Source organism: Pristiophorus japonicus, unplaced genomic scaffold (assembly GCF_044704955.1).
Source record: "Pristiophorus japonicus isolate sPriJap1 unplaced genomic scaffold, sPriJap1.hap1 HAP1_SCAFFOLD_75, whole genome shotgun sequence".
In the NCBI taxonomy this organism is placed as follows: Eukaryota; Metazoa; Chordata; class Chondrichthyes; family Pristiophoridae; genus Pristiophorus; species Pristiophorus japonicus.
In genome coordinates, this window is record NW_027254666.1 from 3,106,966 (window position 1) to 3,120,952 (window position 13,987).

Consider the following 13,987-nt stretch of genomic DNA (forward strand, 5'->3'; position numbering starts at 1 on the left):
TTAATCCACCCACATGTGTTGCACACTGAAGGAAATACAAATATGTTTGCCGTGTGACTGTCGGATTTTAATAACTTTTTATACAACCGTAGAATCAGCAGGAAAACAGGATATTCGGCCCATAGTACCTAATATTCCGCTCATAGTTCAAGAGTAAGGAAGTCTTGCTCCAAATGTACAGGGCCCTGGTGAGACCACACCTGGAGTACTGCGCACAGTTTTGGTCTACTTATCTGAGGAAGGATACACTTGCCTTGGAGGTGGTACAACGGAGGTTCACCAGATTGATTCCTGGGATGAGAGGACTGTCCGATGGTGAGAGATTGTGTAGAATGGGCCGATACTCTTCGGAGTTTAGAAGAATGAGAGGTGATCTCATTGAAACAGACAATATTCTGAAGGGGATTGACAAGTAAATGTTGAGAAGCCCGGCTAGCTCAGTCGGTTGAGCATGAGACTCTTAATCTCAGGGTCGTGGGTTCGAGCCCCACGTTGGGCGATTACTTTTCATTAAACTTTTATATTGCTTTCGCGGGTCAATATCATTAATGAACCCATGATCTTCTTTTGCACAATGATAAAAATGCGAACTGAGGGAGAATTGATAATTTAATGAAATTATCATTAAATTAACATAATTTAATGAAAGCAGCGCCTCAGACCGCTCGGCCGTCCTTACTGTTAGATGCTCCAGTTGCAAGTTATTACTCTGGAAATTTTCAGTCCAGGTGCTTGTTCAGGGCTGCTTCAGCACAGAGGGAGCTCACTGGTCAGCTCCCCTCTGTTGGAACTGCTTTGCCAGAGGTTTCCGTAGTGTAGTGGTTGTCACGTTTGCTTTATATGTGTAAGGTCCCTGGTTCGATCCCAACTTTGAGCATTATGTTTAAACTTGCTGTGGATGAACAATCTGAGCCGAGTTTCGTCTCCGAGCAAATGCTGCCTGACCTGCTGAGATTTCCAGCATTTATTGATTAAAGTATCAACTCTCCCTCAGTTAACATTTCTTTCATTGTGCAAAAGAAGGTGATGGGTTAATAAATGATGCTATCCCGTGAAAGAAACACAAAAGTTTAACAAATAAACATATGGTGACTGGCAGGTGAGCGCAGCTTCTGACACCCGGTGGGAATGGGCGGGGATTTTATAGCCCCGTTTATTGCAGAACCTTCATATAGACGAACATCTCAGACTCAGTGTTTAGGCCTCGTGGTGCAGCGGTGGTGTGTCTGCCTCTTGATCAGAAAGTTGCGTGTTTAAATCATGTTGAGGTTCCTGTCCTTTTGGGTTATTCCAGAATTAATATTTTCTTTGCTGTTTCGCAATAACCAGACCCTTGCTCCAAGGTCTGTCTCACTGTTTCCCCGGTGTCAGGCAGAGATACGCCTGCTGTCCTCATTTACTTCATGTGACAGGACACAAAAGTTCAAAATCAAACTGCAGGTGGCCACACATAATATTGAGCAGTCAGGATGGCCGAGCGGTCTAAGTTGCTGCATTCAGGTTGCAGTCTGCTTTGAAAGCGTGGGTTCCGTAGTGTAGTGGTCATCACATTCGCTTAACATGGAAAAGGTTCCCGTTTCAAACCAGCTGAAAACGTGCTCAATTAAATATGAGAAGCATTGAATAATGTGCATTTCTTGTTCAGTATTAACAAAGCATAATGTCTCCCAGTCCTGCTATATTTACTGAATGCTCTGTACAGTTCGGTACACATTCAAACTCTACAGTTTCCAGCCCTGACGATGCAGAAAGCCCATCTCAAAGCTGCACATTCCAGCTGCTTTCAGTTGAGTTGTGAGAGATTATTGACGGATCCTGCAGCTGTGAAAGGGAAAGATGTGTTAGAGGGGTCATCAAACGAGGCCATGTGGGTTGAATTAAAGAACAAAAAAGGCGCGATCACACCAGTGGGAGTTCACTTTTGACCCCCAGGCAGTTAGAGGGAGATAGAAGAACAAATATATGGGCAGATTGTTGAGAAGTGCAAAACCTATAGAGCTGAAATAGTGGAGGATTTTAACGACCCGAATATTAACTGGGAAAATGATAGAGTGAATGGTACAGATGGTGGAGAATTCCTAAAAAGCATTCAGGAGAAATTCTTTATCCAGTATGTAACAAGCCCATCAAGGGAGGGGCGGTTCTGGACTGGGTCTTGTGATCGAAGAGGGGCAGGTAGAAGGGGTATCAGTGGGAGAGCATTTTGGTGCGAGTGATCAGACTCAGTAAGGTTTAGGGTAGTTATGGAAAAGGACAAAGGGGACCAGGTATAAAAGTTCTCAATTGGGGTAAAGCCAATTTTGCTGAGCTGAGAAGGAATTTCGCCAAAGTTGACTGAGAACGGCTACTTGCTGGTAAATCAGTGTCAGAGCAGTGGAAGGCATTCACGGAGGAGATCCTGAGGGGACAGAGCAAGTATGTTCCCTTAAAACAAAGGTGGGACTAACAAATCTAGAGCTCCCGGCATGTCAGGGGACATACAGGGAAAGTTAACGAAAAAAAGGGAAGCTTATGACAGATACCGATAACTCAATACTGCAGAAACTCTAGAGGTGCAGAGGTGCAATTAAAAAATATATCAGGAAAACAAAGAGAGAGCATGAGAGAATGTTGGCAATTAAATCTGGTAAAACCCAAAGATGTTTTACAAATACATTAAGAGCATGATGATAAGTAGAGAAAGAGTGGGGCCTATTAGAGTCCAGAAAGGGAATCTGTACGCTGAGGCAGAAGACGTGGGTAGGATTCTGAATGAATACTTTGCATCTGATTTCACAAAAGAGAAGGGGGATTTGGACTTTGGAATGAGGGTGGAGAAGTGTGAAATATTAAATGAAATAAACATAGTGAGAGAGGAAGTATTGGTGGTTTAGCAGCTTCGAAAGTGGATAAATCCCCAGGCCCGGATTAAATGTATCTCAGGCTGATAAGAGCAGCAAAAGAGGAAATAGCAGAGGCTCTGACCACCATTGTCCAATCTTCACTGGCTACAGGTGCGGGACCAGAGGATTGGAGCACTGCTAACGTTGTACCTTTGTTTAAAAAGGGAGAAAGGGATTGAGTAAATACAGGCTGGCCAGCCGAACCTTTTACAATTATTTGTAAAAATCCTGAGGGACAGGATAAATCTTCATTTGGAAAGACATGGATTAATCAAGGATAGTCAACATGAATTTGTCAAGGGAAGGTCATGTCTGACTAAGTTGATTGCATTTTTCAAGGAGGTAACCAGGAGGGTTGATGAGGGCAGTGGTATGATGTAATGTATATGCACTTTAGCAAAGCTTTTGACAAGGTCGCACTTGGCAGACTGGTTACGAATGTAAAAGCCCATGGGATTCAAGGGCAAAGTGGCAAGTTGGGTCCAAAATTTGTTCAGAGGCAGGAATCAAAGCGTAATGGTTGATGGGTGATTTTGTGATCCAGTGGGATTCCGCAGGGCTCAGTGCTGGATCCCTTGCTTTTTGTGGTATACATCAATGGTTTGGACTGAAATGTTGAGGGTATGAGTAAGAAGTTTGCAGATGACACTAAAACAGGCTGAGTGGTTGATAATGAAGAAGAAAGTGGCGGACTACAGGAAGATATCAATGGATGTTTCAAGGCGCTTTGCAGCCAATGAAGTACTTTTTGAAGTGCGGTCACTCTTGTAGTGTGGGAGACACAGCCGCCAATTTGCACACGGCAGGCTCCTATAGGCAGCAGTGTGATGATGACCAGATCATCTGTCTCTGTGATGTTGATTGAGGGATAAATATTGACCAGGACACGAATCCTGGCCACATTGATCCTCCCACCAGTTCACACTGTTCTCCGAGGGACCAGCGCGATGATACTAAAACAACAAGCGAAGTTGGTAAGCTATCCATGCAGTCCATCGGAATCCAGCCACACCACCTTATACCACGGGTAACATCTCTCCATGGATTCTGGAATCTGGATCAACAAACCAAAATCACATCTTATAAGGAATTCCGGGAGGTGCTTCAAGCTTTATTACATATATGTTAACATTTTTAAGGTATTTAAACAAATACCGACGTTTTTGAAATGGGCGTCTGGGTGACGTCATCAAAACCCTGGTCGCCATTTTGGAGCGTGAGCAGGAACATCGGCAGGGCCCAGGTAGAGAGGAGTGGGAAGGTCGGGGCGGATGAGCGGTGAGTGTTTGTGGCGAGATGCGGTGAATGTTTATGGTGGAGGAGCGGCGACTGATCGTGGAGGAGGTGCGACAGATGAGGGGACAGGGCCCAGAAGAGCCGAGGGCCCAGGGGCAGCACGGGCCCAGCCCACACTGCGATATGTGTGGGCAGTGGGTCCGTGCAGCAGAGCTGGTCTCCTGTCGTCTTGGTTAACCCTTGCCACTGGACCAAGACCCAGCTCTGTCAAGCCCGTGTGGTGGCTAATGTGCAACGGTCACCCCACGTTAAAAAAATCCACACAAAGTCATCTTCCACCCCCTCAATTGGATTCAGGACTGGAACATCGGGTCCTTCATCCAAACACCTGTGAACTCATGGAAGCAAATCATCCTCGATCGAGGGACCGCCTATGATGATGATGATCAATGTACTGGTCAGGTGGGCAGAACTGTGGCAAATGGAATTCAATCCAGATAAGTGTGAGGCAATGCAATTGGGGATGTTTAACAAGGCAAGGGAATACACATTAAATGGTACGACACTGAAAAGTGTAGAGGAATAAAGGGACCTTGGAGTGCAGGTCCGCATATCCCTGAAGGTAGCAGGCCAGGTAGTTAATGTGGTTAAGAAGGCATATGTAATACTTGCCTTTATTAGTCAAGACATGGAGTACAAGAGCAAGGAGGTTATGGTTGAACTGTACAAAACACTGGCTACACCACAGCTGGAGTACTGCGTGCAGTTCTGGTCACCACATTACAGGAAAGATGTGATTTCACTGGAAAGGGTGCAGAGGAGATTTACTAGAATGTTGCCTGGTCCGGAGAATTTTGGCGATGAGGATAGTTTGGAGATGCTGAAACTGTTTTCTTTGCAACAGAGGTGTCTGAGTGGAGACCTGATTGAGGTGTATAAAATTGAGGGGCCTGGATAGAATGGATCGGAAGGTCCTGTTTCCCTTGGCAGAGGGGTCAACAACCAGGGGGCGTAGAATTAAAGTAATTGGGGGAGGTTTAGAGGAGATATGAGGGGACATTTCATCACCCAGAGGGTGGTGGGGGTCTGGAACTCAATGCCTGAAAGGGTGGTAGAGGGAGGGACCCTCACCACATTTAAAAGATACGTGGATGTGCACTTAAAGTGCCACAACCTACAGAGCTCTGGACCGAGAGCTGGAAAGTGGGATTAGGCTGGATAGCTCTTTGTCGGCCGGCGGGGACACGATGGGCCGAAATGGCCTCACTCTGTGCTGAAACTTTCTGATTCTATGATTCTATTAATATAGATATATATTTATAAATTATACCATTACCATAATTTTTCCTTGGTGGTCGAGTGGTTAAGATCCCGAGCACTAACCCTCTTTCTATTCTCAAACTGTTTATCGCATGAAAATAATTGAGGTCTGTGAGAGGATTAATAATTGCATACCTCGGGAGCCTATTATCAGCGACGGCAGGCATCGATGACGAGGTTCAACACTGCCTCCAGTGCGCCAGTGCAGCCTTCGGCCGCCTGAGGAAGAGAGTGTTCGAAGATCAGGCCCTTAAATCTGCCACTAAGCTCATGGTCTACAGGGCTGTAGTGAGACCCGTCCTCCTGTATTGCTCAGAGACATTGACCTTATACAGTGGGCACCTCAAGTCGCTGGAGAAATACCACCAATGATGTTTCTGCAAAATCCAGCAAATCCCCTCGGAGGACAGATGCGCCAACATTCGCGTCCTCAATCAGGACAACATCCCCAGCATCGAAGCACTGACCACACTCGACCAGCTCCTTTGGACGGGCCACATTGTTCGCATGCCTGACACAAGACTCCAAAAGCAAGCGCTCTACTCGGAACTCCTGCACGGCAAGCGAGCCCCAGGTGAGCAGAGGAATCGTTTGAAGGACCCTCAAGGCCACTTCATAAAATGCAACATCCCCACCAACAGCTGGGAGTCCCTGGATAAAGACCACCCTCAGTGGAGGTAGAGCATCTGGAGGGTGCTGTGCACCTCGAGTCTCATCGCCGAGAGCATGCAGAACACATGCACAGGCAGCGGAAGGAGCGTGTGGCAAACCAGTCCCACCCACCCTTTCCTTCAACCACGGTCTGTCCAACCTGTGACAGAGACTGTAATTCCTGTATTGGACGGTTCAGTCACCTGAGAACTCACTTTTAGAGTGGAAGCAAGTCTTCCTCGATTTCGAGGGACTGCCTATGATGATGATGAATTGCTGTAATCACCGTTAATAACCCCGTTACTTTCTGTGACACACTGAGTTTACAGACTCTCTGGCTTCTCCTGCCCTTTGCGGGACACTTGTTCCGGTTGTAATTTTACAAACTGGGTGAGTTCGCTGATCGCGGGGAGACGGCAGGAGTCTCTGTGGCCCACTGTGAGGGTGTGGAAGTGAACATGGTGAGTGGTAATTACATGACATTTCTGTAAAGGGCAGCGGAGGAGAGGATTGAGAGCTTTCAGTGTGGGACAGAAGTTGTTTAAGGTGAGCCAACACATTCCTGATCCTCCTCTCTTCTTCTGAGGCAATCCCCCGGAGTCGAGGATGACTTGCTTCCACATCAGCATCGGTCCTGATCAGCACCGAGGGAGCTCACTGTTCAGCTCCCCTCTGTTGTGTTCCTTGTAATAGAGGTTTCTCTAGTGTAGTGGTTATCATGTTTACTTTACATGTGAAAATTTCCTGGTTCTATCCCGGGCGGGAACATTATGTTTAAACTTGCTGTGGATGAACAATCGGAGGCGAGGTTCGTCTCCTGGCAAAAAAGCAGACGCTGCCTGTGCGGTACCAGAACTGAACACAGTCCCCCAAGTGAGGTCCAACCAGGGCTTTGTGTAGCTGCACAGAACATCTGTCCCCTTGTGTTCCAGTAATACAAACATAAGAAATAGGAGCAGGAGTTGGCCACACTGCCCCTCGAGCCTGCTCCGCCATTCAACAAGCTCATGGCTGATCTGATCATTCACTCAGCTCCACTTCCCTGCCCGCTCCCCATAACCCCTTATCCCCTTATCGTTAAAGAAATTATCGATTTCTGTCTTAAATATATTCAATGTCCCAGCTTCCACAGCTCTCTGAGACAGCGAATTCCACAGATTTACAATCCTCTGAGGGAAGAAATTTCTCCCCATCTCAGTTTTAAATGGGCGGCCCCTTATTTTAAGATCTAGTTCTAGTCTCCCCCACCAGTGGAAACATCCTCTCTGCATCCACCTTGTCAAGCCCCCTCATAATCTTATACATTTGGATAAGATCACCACCCATTCTTCTGAATTCCAATGAGTAGAGGCCCAATCTAAACAACCTTTGCTCAGAAGTCAACCCCCTCAACTTCGGAATCGACCGAGTGAACCTTCTCTGAACTGCCTCCAGAGCAAGTATATCCTTTCGTAAATATGGAAAACAAAAGTGCACGCAGTATTCCAGGTGTTGTCTCAACAATACCCTGTATAACTGGAGCAAGATTTCCCTGCTTTTATACTCCATCCCCTTTGCAATCAATGCCAAGATTCCATTGGCCTTCCTGATCACTTGCTGGTGATCGAGTTCGCGAGATATGAAGGCCAGGTTAACATTAGTCTTATTTGATTATTTTCTGATCCTGCCCATAACATTTACATAACACCATGTTGACTCTGTCAAATCATGTTATAATTTTCGAAGTGCTCTGACACCACTTCTTTAACAATGGATTACAGCATTTTCCCGATGACTGATGTCAGACTAACTGTCCTGTAGTTCCCGGTTTTCTCTCTCCCTCCTTTCTTGAATAGCGATGTTACATTTTCTACCTTCCGATCCGCTGGGACTGTTGTAGAATCTGGACATCGTGGTGCAACGGTTACAGGTCTAACTCCCGATCAGGAGGCTGTGTGTTCAAATCAGTTAATTTAGCTGTTGTTCTTCCGGAATTGATATTGTGTTTGCTGTTTCACAATAACCAGACCCTTGCTCTAAAACCTGTCTCACTGTTTCCCCAGGGACACATTCATGTTACAATAAACATTCTGAATCAGATGCCTGAAGTGCAGTGTGTAAAATGGGATATGGTTTAACAGTTAACATGCAAAACACAGAACCAATTATTCAATTATCGACTCTCCCTCAGTTAACATTACTTTCACTGTGCAAAAGAAGCTGATCAGTTAATTAATGAAGTTTGCCCGAGAAAGCGGCATAAAATTTAACGATAACGATTCACCCAACCTGGGGCTCAAACCCATAACTCTGAGATTAAAAGCCTTATGCTGTATCTACTGAGCTAGCAAGGATTATGTAAATCGCGTTCCCTGTCGGTGAGGCGCCTGTTGGTTCCGTCCCATTTCCCTGTGTTTCCCGATCCTGTCTGTCTCTCTGGCTCTGTTCAATCTGTGTGTGGCCACCTCCAGTTTGATTTTGAACGAATACCCGTGTTTGTGTATTCAGTAAAAACAGAAAATGCTGGATACACTCAGCAGGTCGGGCAGTATCTGTGGAGGTGGGGAAGTGGGAATAATCGATGGGTCTGTTTGTGGCTTTGATCTGCTGCTGGGAAGTGAGGCAGCGCTGCAGGATGCTTTTTTTCGAGGTGCAAGCAGAGGTTTCCGTCGTGTAACGGTTATCACCTTCGCTGCACATGTGAACTATCCTCGGTTTGAGCACGGACAGAAACATTATTTTGGCGAATATTTTTCTGTGGAATACATTTTAAAAAGTAGCCCCAGGTTCCTTGTATCATGAGCGATGGGCATTTTAACTCACTCTCCTAAAATACAGTGTGTCTAAAATCAGATAGAGGATAAAACTTCATCAATGATTGAAGTTCCTTAACTCAGTAAAGTTCAGTTATTGAAGTTTCCATCGATGCATTGCATAAACATAATTGAGGTGTGTGAGAGGATTAATAATGGGCTTTAATAGTTAATGAGCCCATTACTTTATGTTATAGACCCAGGTTACACACTCTCTTGCTTCTGAAAGAGTTCAGATGCGTGTGGGGTGATTGGGGCACATCTTTCCCCACATAGCAAGGTTCCATTGGTACTTCATTGCCTTTAAATCACTTGGGGATATCCTGAGTTGTTGAAAGGCCACGTAAAAATGCAGTCATTCTTTGCAAAAGTTCTAACCGCAAGTTCAAACTTCGCCGGCAAATGGAGGCTCACCCAGAATTTGTTCTGACACCACGACAAATTCCTTAAAAGTGGGATTCAGCAGTTCAGCTGCTCGCTTATCATTTCCATCTGACCTGGTGCTGCAAGTGGAGATGTGTCCGCAGTGTAGCGTTTAACACGTTCACCTCACACACGGGAAAGCTACCGGGTGGAAATATTTTGTTGGAACTTTCTCCTCATGCATTTTAGGGGAGAGATTGTTCTCCAGTGAAAGGACATAAGATCATAAGAACGTAAGAATTAGGAACAGGAGTCGGCCATTCGCTCCATTTTAATTTTTTCAAAGTGATTCCACCCGGGGACCTTTGGTGTGTTTGGGGAACATGATAACCGCTACACTACAGACACACGGTTGTAGATGTTGTCTAAGGAACATAACCAGAGCTCCAACCAACACAGCTGGTCGATACTTCAGGAGCTGGTTTTACGAGAATAGAATGACGGTGCTATATTTAGGAAGGCTGTGAGAGTGGCAGGAATTGATCTCGTGTTTCCCAGACTTTCTACACAGGAACATAGGAACAGGAGGAGGCCATTTGGCAGCGAGTGGTTAAGATCCGGAATGCGCTGCCTGAAAGGGTGGCAGAGGCAGAATTAATCTTATCTTTCAAAATAGATTTGGATAAGTATCTGAAGGAAAAATATCTCAGGGGTACGGGTAAAGGCCGAAGGAGTGGGACTAGCTGAGAGTCGGCACGGGCTCGACAGGCCGAATGAACTACTTCCGTGCTGTAACCGTTCCATGATTCTATATTATATTTAAACTTGCTGTCGATGAACAATCGGAGGCGAGCTTAGTCTCCTGGTAAGAACGCTGATGCTGTCTGACCTGCTGAGATTTCCAGCAATTCTGTTTTGATTTGTTATTTATGGATTGAGTCCGTACAACTAGAGCTTTCTGATTCAGAAGATTCGAGGGGCACAGAAAGTTGGGAGTTTAACGACTTTGAAAGCAACATTTTTGACATGTGCAGCTTCGGTCAGAGAAATGTTTGTGTAATGATTTTTTCACAGAAAGGGATTCAGAATTACACCTTCTGGCTTCACACTTCTCTCTGGGCAGGAAGTTAAACAGGGGTTTCCGTATTGTCGCGGTTATCATCTTAGTTTCTCACACTCAAACGGTCTCATGTTCAAACACAGGCAGAAACATTATTTTAGAATATATTTGCTGTGAAATAAATTGAAACATCAACCTGCAGATGGCCACATACAGCATGAAATAGTCAGGATGGCCGAGCGGTCTCAGGTGCTGTGTTCAGTTTGTAGTTTTTTCTGGAAGTGCGGGTTCGAATCCCACTTCTTCCTTTTCGTCATTGAGCAAAACCCATTTGCTTGGCACCACGACCAATTCCTTTAAAGTGGGATTCAGCAGTAAACCTGCTCGCTTCTGACCTGGTGCTGAAAGTGGAGATGTTTCCGCAGTGTAGCGGTTAACACGTTCGCCTCACACGCGAAAGCTCACCGGGTGGGAATATTGAATATTTTCTGGAGCTTTCTCCTCATACATGCTCAGGGTTGCGTTTGTTCTTCTGTGGAAGGTCATAAGATCATAAACATGTAAGGATCAGGAGCAGGTAAAAATACATCTCCTCACCCCACATCCCCCGCCCCGGATTTTTCCTTTTTCCAATTATCTTATGTCTGTGTTCTCTGGAAACAGTTTCCCCATAATTCTGAAAATCTCTATTAAATATCCCATTGACTGTGATTACTGGGGTTCAATGTGGGGAATGGTCAGTTCATCCACTTTGCACCGAAGAATGATCGACCAGTGCATGATCTAAAAACATTATGTTAGAGAAGAGTTTTTCTGTGAAATAGTTGCTCCTGTTAATTTGAACAAAAGTTGCACCGGATTCCTGGAGTCATAAGTGATACGTCCTTCCTGTACAGTATAAATGCACACGAGGCCAATGCTTGAGAGAAGGTCAGTCTGTGACCTGTCCTTTATTCCTTAGCACACAAGTGATGGAAGTGAGTGGAGCTTCCCCTTTTATACCTGAATGTCCAGGTTAGGAGTGTCTCCCACAAGTTCACCACCGAGTGGTCATTGTTCTCACAGTGTACAACTTGTCAGTTTATACATGGGTTGCAATGCTGGTTGAATACATGACATCACCTCCTACGCCAAAGTCTTTTTGGGATCACAGGTTGAGTCTCTCTGGTGGTTTACGCTCTCTTGTATAGCGCCTGAGTTGGGGCTCCGGTTGTTGGGCGCTGGCCTGCGTGTCTGCTGTTTGCGGTGCCTCAGGCCTATCCGGACTGCCCACAGTGACTGGGCTCTCCTCCCTTTGGTTCCGGTGTTCGGTCACCTGTGCTGGAGTGAACTCTATATCGTGTTCTTCCTCTGCTTCTACTGTGGGGTTGCTGAACCTCCTTTTAGTTTGATCCACGTGTTTGCGGCAGATTTGTCCATTGGTAAGTTTAACTGCAGAATCCTATTGCCCTCTTTGGCAATCACAGTGCCTGCGAGCCATTTAGGCCCTGCAGTGTAGTTATGGACAACAACAGGGTCGTTTACACCAATATATCGAGCCCTCGCATTCCTGCCATCGTAGTTATATTGTGATTGGCGCCTGCTCTCAACAATTTCTTTCATGGTGGGGTGTATAAAGAATAACGGGTTTTGAGCGTCCTTATCATTAGCAGCCCTGCGGGTGGAACCCCTGTAAGCGAGTCTGGTCGGGATCTATTGGCCAACAGGAGGCGTGATAAGTGGCTTTGTAGGGAACCCCCTTGGATTCTGAGCATCCCCTGTTTGATTATCTGCACTTTTCGCTCTGTCTGGCCATTTGAGGCTGGCTTGAACGGTGCCTTTCTGACATGGTTAATTCCATTGCCTGCCATGAAGTCCTGGAATTCAGTGCTTGTGAAGCACGGGCCATTGTCGCTGACCAAGATGTCTGGTAGACCGTGGGCGGCGAACATTGCCCGTAGACTTTCTACCGTGGCAGAGGATGTGCTTGAATTTAAAATGTCACACTCGATTCATTTGGAATGGGTTTCTACTGCAACCAAAATCATTTTTCCGATGAAAGGACCTGCGTAGTCATCATGGATGCGTGACCAAGGCTTGGCGGGCCATGGCCAGGGGCTAAGGGGGGCTACCCTGGGTGCATTGCCCAGCTGGGCACACGTGTTGCACCTGCGAACACAAACTTCCAGATCTGCATCTATCCCTGGCCACCAAACGTGTGACCTGGCAATTGCCTTCATCATGACAATGCCCGGATGCTCATTGTGGAGTTCTCTGATGAACACCACTCTGCCCATCTGGGGCATGACTACGCGGGTTCGCCACAGTCGGCAATCGGCCTGAATCGAGAGTTCATCCCTGCCCCTGTGAAATTATTTAAATTCCTCAGGGCATGCCCTGTACGTGGCTGCCCAGTCCCCATTCAGGCCACATTTCTTGACTAGGGTCTCTATTTGTCCAGACTTTAATCTGACGGGCTGTCACGGGTGAGCCATCGCTTGTGTAAGCTTCAACAGCCATGACCATCTCAGCAGCATGCTCGGCAGCCCCCTCAGTGGTGGGTAGTGGGAGCCTACTGAGTGCATCGGCGCAGTTTTCAGTGCCCGGTCTGTGCCGAATTGTGTAGTCATAGGTGTCTAACGTGAGTGTCCACCTCTGTATGCGGGCCGATAAGTTTGCATTTATGGCCTTGTTGTCGGCCAAAAGTGACGTGAGGGGTTTGTGATCTGTCTCCAGCTCAAATTTCCTGCCAAACAGGTACTGGTGCATTTTCTTTACCGAATATATACATGCGAGCGCCTCCTTTTCTATTATCCCGTAGCAACTTTCGGCCTGGGACAGACTTCTGGAGGCATAAGCTACCAGCTGTAACTGACCCTTGCCATTGACCTGCTGCAACACACACCCGACACCATAGGACGACGCATCGCACGTTAACACAAGTTTCTTATATGGGTCATATCGTGTTAACAGATTGTTGGAACATCACAAATTGTGTGGTCTATTAAAAGCCCTTTCCTGGCTGTCCCCCCAGACCCATTCGCGACCTTTGCTTAGGAGCACGTGAAGCGGCTCTAGCAGCGTGCTCAATTTGGGAAGAAAGTTCCCAAATAGTTGGGGAGCCCCAGGAACAAACGCAGCTCCGTCGTGTTACGGGTCTGGGTGCTCTCTGGATCGCTTCCGTCTTGGACACAGTAGGGCTCATCCCGTCTACTCCTACCCTCATCCTCAGGAATTCTACCTCTGGAGATAGGAAGATGCACTTCGCCTTTTTCAGTCGCAGTCCTACACGGTCCAGTCTGCGTCGCACCTCCTCCAGGTTGTGGAGATGTTCTTCAGTATCGTAACCCGTGATGAGGATGTCGTCCTGAAAAACCACCGTCCCTGGAATCGACTTGAGGAGGCTTTCCATATTTCGTTGGAAGATCGCGGCGTCCAAGCTAATCCCGAACGGACATCTGTTGTACTCAAACAACCCCTTGTGTGCCGTGATGGTGGTCAGCTTTTTCAACTCTCTCGCCAGCTCCTGGGTCATGTAAGCTGAGGTCAGGTCCAATTTTGAAAAAACTTTGCCACCGGATAGTGTCGGAAAGAGGTCCTCCGCTTTCGATAACGGGTCCTGGTCTTGGAGTGACACCCGATTGATGGTGGCCTTTGTAATCAGCATATATCCTGACCGACCCAACCGCCTTGAGCACCGATAC

General features: G+C 46.7%; 1 non-coding gene across 1 annotated transcript; it reads left to right on the forward strand.

Moving 5' to 3' along the window:
- The first annotated feature begins 426 nt into the window (after positions 1–426).
- On the forward strand, positions 427–499 carry trnak-cuu (transfer RNA lysine (anticodon CUU)). Its single transcript has one exon. It is a non-coding gene; the product is annotated as a tRNA-Lys (tRNA).
- Positions 500–13,987: the final 13,488 nt, after the last annotated feature.